The sequence below is a fragment of the Muntiacus reevesi genome, chromosome 1 (genome assembly GCF_963930625.1).
Source record: "Muntiacus reevesi chromosome 1, mMunRee1.1, whole genome shotgun sequence".
Classification (NCBI taxonomy): domain Eukaryota; kingdom Metazoa; phylum Chordata; class Mammalia; order Artiodactyla; family Cervidae; genus Muntiacus; species Muntiacus reevesi.
Window position 1 is genome coordinate 156,596,620 of NC_089249.1, and position 9,285 is coordinate 156,605,904.

Consider the following 9,285-nt stretch of genomic DNA (forward strand, 5'->3'; position numbering starts at 1 on the left):
ACACATATGTCTTGTACATTTCAAGATGTTCCTTGTTGCTCATGCAGAACTAGTTTCTTTATGCTGTCAGCTCACGCCATATGGTCTGGCTGTTCATTTTGCTTCCCTTTCTGGCATTTGTGTGGGCAGCATCTTGCATATAATGCAAGTTAATTTCACTCCAGTCTCTCTCAGAAAACTTGTCAGAAGGTAAACTAGCAAACTGGAAACACTGAATGATTCTTTGAGGTGTTATGTTATACATGATGATAAAGGATGTAGCCTTGAGTTCCTAATGTTTGTAAGATTGAAAAGAGAAAGTGTCCAGTGAGATCTGAAGTCTGGCCAGATGTGAATAATTATAATTAAGATACTATTGGTGCTTTTTGCCATTGAAAATTGTTTGCTGTGGGTCATTTGTAGAGATGTGGATGGACCTAGAGTCTGTCATACAGAGTGAAATGTCAGAAAGGGAAAAATCAATATTGTAAATTAATGTATATGTGTGGAATCTAGAAAAATGATACATGTGAACCTATTTGCAAGGCAGGAATAGACATGCAGACATAGAGAAATGGGCACATGGACATGGGGGGCGTGGAGAGTGGGACAAATTGGGAGATTAGGATTGACATATATGCACTGCCACGTGTAAAATAGATCACTAGTGGGACGCTGCTCAGAGCATAGGGAGCTCAGCTCGGTGCTCTGTAATGGCCTCCGTATTGGAGGGAGGCCCGAGAGGGAGGGGATGTATGTGTATGGGTACTTATAACTGATTCGCTTTGCTGTACAGAAGAACCTACCACCACAATGTGAAGCAATTATACTCCAATAAAAAGAAAAAAGGCACTATCAGTGCTACTTGGCAATAGCACGTATTATATAAACTGCAGGTCTCTAGTATTGATTTTTAAACTAAATGTGAAGAGGGAGGGAAGGGGAAAGGAAGCATAAAAATCAGATTACTTTTCAGCCATACACCATCCTGCTCCCATCTGAAAGTCTGTTTGCAGGATTGTCCACACCATGTAGGTGGTTTTTGAGATGACTGGTGTTAGGTATACCTATAGTCAGAGATGAACTAATTTAAAAAGCAGTGACATATCAAGTTGAGTCTGAATTGAGAAAGAGATTGGACCTGATAACATTTAAAAGTTTGCTCTGCCTTTAAAGAAAACTACTAGTCAGGACAGGCTTTACATTCTCCACTGAGTCAAGTCCTCGAAGTGGAAACCTCTATTCCTTGAACCCTAATGAATGAGTTCTGAATATCTGAATTTTTCAAGTAGTTCTGTTGTACTTTATAACATTCTTCTAATTGACAGGAACATCTAAATTTTTCACATATTTCCTAAGAAAAAAAGGATCCTGGATATATTTCAATGCATTCTTGATGATTTTGGCTTCCCAGTCTGAACATCAGTAGTTATATCGGCCAGCATAAATGCAGGGCTCTGAAGGTGGAGCCCTTTGTGCCATTTGTGCCAGCAAGCACTGCCTCCACCCTAATATGACTTTTGTTTAGTCTTTAGCATTTATTCTGCCTTGGTATTAGTCCTTCCTTTGTTGACCATTCATCTCATTGCAGAATTTCTTTTCCTCTTCATTTTATGTTTATGATGTAGAGTGGGCTTGGGGACGAGATTACTAGTTTGATATGATTGTATAAAACAAGAATGAAAATGTCCTGTTGGGGAGCTTTGAGGTACTGATCTTGTGTCATCAACATTGACTATCACGAAGAGTTCTTTTTTCTTCTTGCTCCATCTAGGTGGATGAACTTGCTATGTCCATAGCGTACAGGTGTTAGTGTAAATATTAACAGTCTCTCCAAATCCAGTTGGACATCTAAGGATAAAATTACTTTGACCTAATGTTCTAATAAATTTTCACATAAATTTTAATATGAGAGAAGTATAAGTGCATTTAGGCTACATTGAGATTCCTTTGTATGATGAGTTACTATATCATACACCTTCCACCCTCAGATGGATTTGAATGTATGTTTTAAACTATTGTATCACACAGCCTATGATGCAAGAATTATTATTAACCCAATGCAGACATGATGTACATTTTATTTATACTCACAGTGTTTTCTTTCTGAAATGGAAACCTTTCTTCAATTCCAGTACAAATGAAAGAACTAGAATGCAGGGCTTTGTATATTCTGTGCAGCTATTTTGAAATGGGCCAATAAATTTTTTATTCCTTCATTAACATTTGGCCTTAATTTCAATAAATACATTTTGAATTATATCCTATAGGTTGATACAGTTGATAAGAGCTTTTCTCTCCTTGAACTAAGACATGGAATTCCACATCCAGTAGACAAATTTAGTTGGCCAGAGAGAGATTTCTTTGAATTTCATTGAGCAGTCAGTTGGGGAGTATCAGGTACCAAGGAAATAGGATCCAGAAGTAAATGAAACTTCATCATTGCTCTTGAAAAATTTAGAGTCCTAAGGAGAAAGGGACAAACAGGTGGTAACCCTTCAATACAGAAGATATTATAGTAAGCATAAACAAGTCCGGTTATGAAGGTAGAGTCTAAAAGAAGAGTCAAAAAAAGAGAGAGAGAGATGAGGCATGGCAGGTGGGCAAAAGGGCAAGAGAAAATGCTCGTTCTGTATCTCAAGGAATAAGATAACTGCTATAAGTACTAGAAGTGCATTCATTAAATGTTTTTGAATGCTGTTACCATTCTGTCTTGGAAAACTAGAAAATATTCAGGTACAGAGTACTCTGGGGACAAAGAGGATGTGGCTAATTCTACTACAGGAAGAAAGGGTCCAGGGAGATTTTTACAGACATTTTCTGTGGACCTTAATGGATGCATGGGGTTTGGGGAGGAAAAGATGTGCGAAAGGACAGTGAAGGCAAAGGGGACAGCTAGAACACAGGGGAAGTTATAACAGAGATGACACTGTTTCTTGCTACAATGAGCTCTTGTATCTTACAGCAGAGGACAAGATACAGTGTAATGTAACAGCCCTGGTTTAGTTAAATTAGCCTGGTTTGAGTCCTATCTGTGTCATACATCAATTGTGTGAGTTTGTGGCAAGGTGCTGAATCATTGTGTGCCTCCACACCTCCCTCCCTCATCAGAAAAAGAGAAGAAGAACCTATCCTCAGGCTGCCATGTTGCACAACTGCAGATGGTATCATTCACCTTATGCCTACAGGCTCTGCCTGTCTCAGGTGGGTTGGAAGGTTAAACAAGACAATGCATATATAGCAGTTATATATGCACATTATCAGTGCTCAATAAACATTTGCTACTGTTAATCAGGCAGATACAATTTTAAAGAATGAGTCTTTTTGAAATCTCTTATTTATAAAGGTTTATATAACTATATCCTAGTTAATCAATCTATATGCTCCTGAGATTACTTTAAATACAATGCAAAATGTGCTTTTCTTAGTTTACTGGGCTTTAAAATGTACTGTGAAAAAGCAGCTGAAGACCAAAGCAAAACCGAAACAAATCCCTCTAAGAGGTTTTGAATGAGCAATTTTTTTTGTCTTCAATCTTGGTTCATTTGATTTATGCCAAATGCATAAACATCTCAACTATATTGATTTTTATCAATAAAATCTGTAATCTGTGACCATCCAGTGATTCCACTGGGGACTTTTTCTAGTGCAGTTTTGTGACCCTAAAGTTTAAAGAGGTTTATTTTTTCTTCCTTCTTTATATCCAGAAGCAAGGCTGTTTAGAATGAATTAGTTGATTAGAACATCTGACTCAGAAAATGGAACAGCCAAGAATTTGCCTGAAGATTCAGAAACATGGCTGGGGGACAATGATTATTGCCAGGTTTCAAATGTCAGCAAACACTTCAGGGCTGCAGGAAAGAAAATAAAACACATTAAGGTTTAATGACTTTTGTTATAGGAGGGCTTTGGGGTAGCCAGGATGGAATTATTTGCTGAACACATAGTCTTTTTGTTAGTTGTCCAAGTGGATTAATTGAAGCCTGTTAACACTCTATCTCATAAAACAGAAAATAGCCATTAGCTACTCACCAGTCCACATGGAGATTCCAGAGTTTGGGACTGCCTTAAGGGGTCCAGTCAGCACAGTTTGGGATGACTGCTCCAGGTAAAGTCAAAAAAGCTGGTAGCTGTTTAGTCCTTTGTCACAGGTGAGGTTCAGACTCAGACTGCAGTTTAGCATGCAGGATGTTTGTGGGGGAGCAGCCTGGACCATTCTAGTGGATGAGAGAGATGGTTAAGTTGTGATGTAGATGTGCTAGCAGCTTTGGCCCACCCCACTGGGTGGGGGCTCTGGAACAAAATGACCCATCAGAGTTGTTTCATGTTAGGCTGACATGGCTGAAATGTCTGGGACTTTATACTTACTAGTCACTGGGTGCAGGCTGCCCTCAGAAGTGTGGGACTCCAGGCAGGGTGGTCTGTAGCAGAGGTCATCCCTGCTGGCTGGGGCTGCCTTCCCCAGGAACCGCCAGCAGCTGGGCAATAAACCCTGTCCTTGTCTCCCCCTCCACCTCCATGGTCTGTTATAACATATGTGAACCAACCAGTTCCTGGAAGCCTGACTGGACAGAGAGAGGCCCCACCCACTCCCTTTCTTCATTGTACCCACAAAATAAAAGTTTCAAGTAACTCACTGTCCTCAATTATTTTACACCATTGGGCAGCATCCCTACCCCCAACACAGAAGCACAGTTCTGATAGTAGTTCTATGAGGCAGGTTCCATTTTTCCCAGGCAAGAATTTGAAGGATGTTTTAAGCCCTGATCCCTCCACCAAGCTCCAGACCCACAGATACAAAAAAGTTCTTTGGCAGTCCTAGTGGGTCATCCCACAGATACTTCAGCATCAGTGGGCTCAGATCTAAACCCAGTGTTTTATTATATTTGGTTCAATATATTTCTATACAACCACCAACCCTTATTGTTTTAACTGTAAAATTTTTAACCTGAGTTTAACCATGTGTAAGTGTACAATTCAGTGGCATTCTATACATTCACATCCTGTGCACCCATCGCACTATCTATGCCCAGACTTTTTCATCTTCTCCAACAGAAACTCTGTACTCATTAGTAATAGCTCCCCATTTCTGCCTCTCCCCCAACCCTGTAGCCTGTATTTTACATTGTGTCTCTGAATTTGCCTCTTCTATGTACTTAGTATAAGTGGAATCATCTTTGTCTTCCTTCTGTGTCTGGCTTATGTCACTAAGCATAATGTTTTCAAGGTCCATCCACATTACTGCATACATCAGAATTCCATACCTTTTTATGGCTTAATAGTGTTCCAGGGTGTGTATACAGCATATTATTTTTGTCCATTCATCCTTATTATTTTCAATAATACTGCACTCACCTCATAAATTTCCCTCCCTCAACAGCTTCTGATCCTTTATTCCCTTTCTGTGTTCTCTTTCTGTGTTGATAATGATCTTTCTAAAACAAAAGAGGCTCCCCAGATATATTCATTGCCTTTATTCATTCACCCTCCCTGCATTCATTCTCAGTCAGTCACTCAGTCTTCTCTGACTCTTTGTGACCCCATGGAGTGTAACCTCCTAGATGCCACTGTCCTTGGGATTTTCCCAGGCAAAAATACTGGAGTGGATTGCCATTTCCTCCTCCAGGGAATCTTCCTGACCCAGGGATCGAAACTTCATCTCCTGCATTAGCAGCTGGATTCTTTACTGCTAAGCCACCTGGGAATCCCACTCTCCCTCCCTGACCCTGTCCATTTTTGGCTACATCACTGCACCCAATTCATAATGACATTCATGTCCTTAGGATGACGTCTGTCTAATTCTCCTAGCTGATCTGCTTTATTCTCCTACACACCGGATGCTTCAGCCACACTAAGTACCTCAGTTTACTCCAAGCATACCTTACCCTTTCCCCTGTTTGTCCAGCTTTGTGCTGTTTCTTCTGCTTGGGAATAGGATTCATTCCATTTTCCACATGGAAATTTCTATTCACCCTTCAAAATCCAAGTCTGTGAATCCCTTCCCACCCACTCTACCAAGAATTTGTTACTCTTTTCTCTATTTTCCTGAAGTATTTTGTTCCTACCTCTAATCTCTGTCCTATTGCAATGGACTGCAGTAACTTACTTGCCTGCCTTATTGTTATGAATAGATTGACCTCTGTTGGGACTGAAGATATTTTGCCCATTTATTCCACATGCCCAGAACCTAGAGTCGCATTCCCAAAGAACGCTGTATATGTGAGTATTGAAAGGGGGAGAGGCCTGAAGGTGGGGGCAGAATTCTGGGTTCAAAGGCCAGCACAGCTACTGAGTGTCAGACCTCAGCAACATCACTTCACCTTTCCCAGTTGCTTCTTCATTTGTAAATGATGCAACATCCCAGAGTGGGATTGAGAACCAAAAGAAATGATTGATATGAAAGTGCTCTTTCCTAAAAGCACTCTCATATCAATAGTTGTGAGGGTTTTTTTTTTCCTTTGGAGAGTGACCTATTTTATTAGTCTGTATGTGGGGCTTCCCAGGTGGCTCAAGTGGTAAAGAATCCACCTGCCAATGCAGGAGATGCAGGGTTGATCCCTGGGTCGGGAAGATCCCCTGGAGGAGAAAATGGCAACCCACTCCAGTATTCTTGCTGGGATTAATCCCATGGACAGAGAAGCCTGGTGACCTATGACCTACAGTCCGTGGGGTCGAAAAGAGACTACTGAAGCAATTGAGTATGCGTGTGTTACTCCTTGTGTACTGCCCGTCCCAGATAAATGTGAAGTTTTACAGGATATTCCCAGTTTTGTGAATTGTTTCTTTAAGAATAGATCACAAATAGTGGGAGTGGTGGGGTGATTTTAACATAAATGGTTTGTGTGACGCTGTCACAAATTATGTGACACGTATGATGTAAATGGTGGAAATTCGGGGATGTAAAGTTTAGGCAGCAAAAGAAAGGACTTGCTTATCATCAGTGTCATCTGACGATGATTGCTCTGTTTTCAGGGGGTCAGGGGGTAGTTAGTTTCTCTTTATTTGGGGTGTGCAAGCAGATGCTAATGGCATCACCAACTCGATGGACGTGAGTTTGAGCAAGCTCCGGATTTGGTGATGGACAGGGAAGCCTGGCGTGCTGTAGTCCATGGGGTCGCAGAGTCCAACACAACTGAGCAACTGAACTGACTGACTGAAGCGGATGCTGGCTGAACTTGCCTGTCAGGGAGGCTGTCTGAGATACTCTGACCGTGACTGAAGAAGGTGGGAGGGCTAAGCTGGCTGACTTCTGAGGATCCTTCCCATTCTGGACGTATATTATTCTGAACTTTACATATGAACTATACTAATAGATGGACCCAGGCTTTTGCATTCTATTCAGGGGAAGATATAATGGTGCTTTTCCTTTCCTCTTTAAGTGAAAGTTGTCAAGTTTATGCAAGATCACAGTAAAAAGTCTGATATTTCTACTTTGTGAGTCCTGGCAAAAGCTGAGATTTAATCTTGAAATATGAAAGTAAACTGTATTTACCTCAGTTTAAGCCTCTAGGATTTATATTTATATGATAAACTTTAAAGTTCTCCCAACTTATCACTCTGGAAAAAAAGGAGAAATTACAGTCATCTTACTCTTAGGGCTGGAAGTCTAAAGAGAGATGCTCGCTCTAGGTTAATGAAAAACTGACACCGTTTTGCTGGGCTTATGGCAATTCCCACCCCTTTCTAACTAATGTGAACTCTCACACCCAGGGACATAGTTAAGAGTCTCACATATTGAGTGCTTTTGGGACGTAAACTCTATTGCAAATCACTCAAAGAATAGCTTCTTCACGGTATTTTTTAGAACACCTACTTGTTTTTAAACATCTTCCTTTCACCATCCAAAGCTGCTTCTTAATGTTATTATTGCTCATGGCAATCACATTTCAGTTCTCTGAAAACTACTTATCAGTTTTTCTCTTTGTGCTGTTTCTATTCAAGTGAAGGTACGTGACTTGCTTTCCCTGGATGCTCTCCACTACTGCTCACTGCCTCTGCTCCCCCACCCTCCCTGCCCCGAGGAGACCACTGTGAAATCAAATTAGAAGCATACAGTGTCAGCATTAGAAGGCTCCCAAGATTTCATCTCAATGAATTCAAACCCTTGTACTTTCCTCATTAAAGATGAAAAAGCTGAGGTATGGAGCATCCCAAAGCAAGTAGCAAAATTAAGCCGGGACGTGAGGACCTTCAATCCCTAAGACTCTCTTAGTTTGACCTCCTCGGAAATAGAGCGGGAAACCAAGGGCAAGCAGTTAATTTAGGAGGTGATTCCGGAAAACAGAGCAGGGGGTGGTGAAATAAGACAGGGAAGGAAAGGCAGCTCTTCAGGATGTTGTAATAAGCACCTTAACTCTGTGAGTAACTGGGGCTCAATCCCGCTGAGAGCCTCTGGAGATGGTTTAGAACAAGCCTCGGAGCTGTTCCACTGGAGGGGGTCCACAGTGACCCACCAATTCTTGTTTCTCATTGGCTGAAGGGTGGTTAATTCCCCAGCACTTCCAGCCTGTTCTGTGGAGAGGGCCGAGTATTCTTCTGCAGCTGGAGGAAGTCCTCAGCAGAGTTGCAGTCTTTCAGTGGGAGTCACCCAGCAATCATGCATAGGGGATATGTGTGGGGCAGTGACATCCCCTGCTGCAGCGGCCAAATGCTCATTCCCTCCTGCCCTGGCCAATAAACTTTAACTGCCTTAGAGGTGAGAGGCTGAAACAAAACATGATTTATAAGGGGAAATTAAATGTACAGGTTGGTATTTGCAAATGAATAAACATTATCCTTATTTTACAGAACCTACCATGTACTTTTGCACATTACCAACTTTGTGCATACTATCCCTCTATCTTGTATGAACTACTAGAAAAACTCCTATCCATCCTACAAAGTCCAGTACCAATAAAAGCTGTCTATTACGTCCTGTCCAGATTCCTCAGGCAGAATTAATTGCTATCTTCCTTTGCTCTAACAACATGTCCTGCCTTCATCGCACTTGCTACTAATAGTAGTAATAATAGCTACTGTTTATTGACTTTAATTTTGCCCCAGGCTCTGTTTTAAGTAATTTATGTGAATTAACTCATTTAAAACTTTCAAAAACTCAATGAAGTAGCTGCAATTACCATCTGCATTTTGTAGACTGGAAATGAAGACTGAGATTAGCAACTTTCCCAATATCGTGTAGCTGGCAAGTGGCATAGCTGGGATTTGGTTCAGAAGGTCAGGCTTCCAATTCCCTACTTTCTCTGGCTCGGGTGGAGGAATGGGGCCAAAGCACTGAACTCAGGACTATTCCTGGCAGTTTTGGTAAAG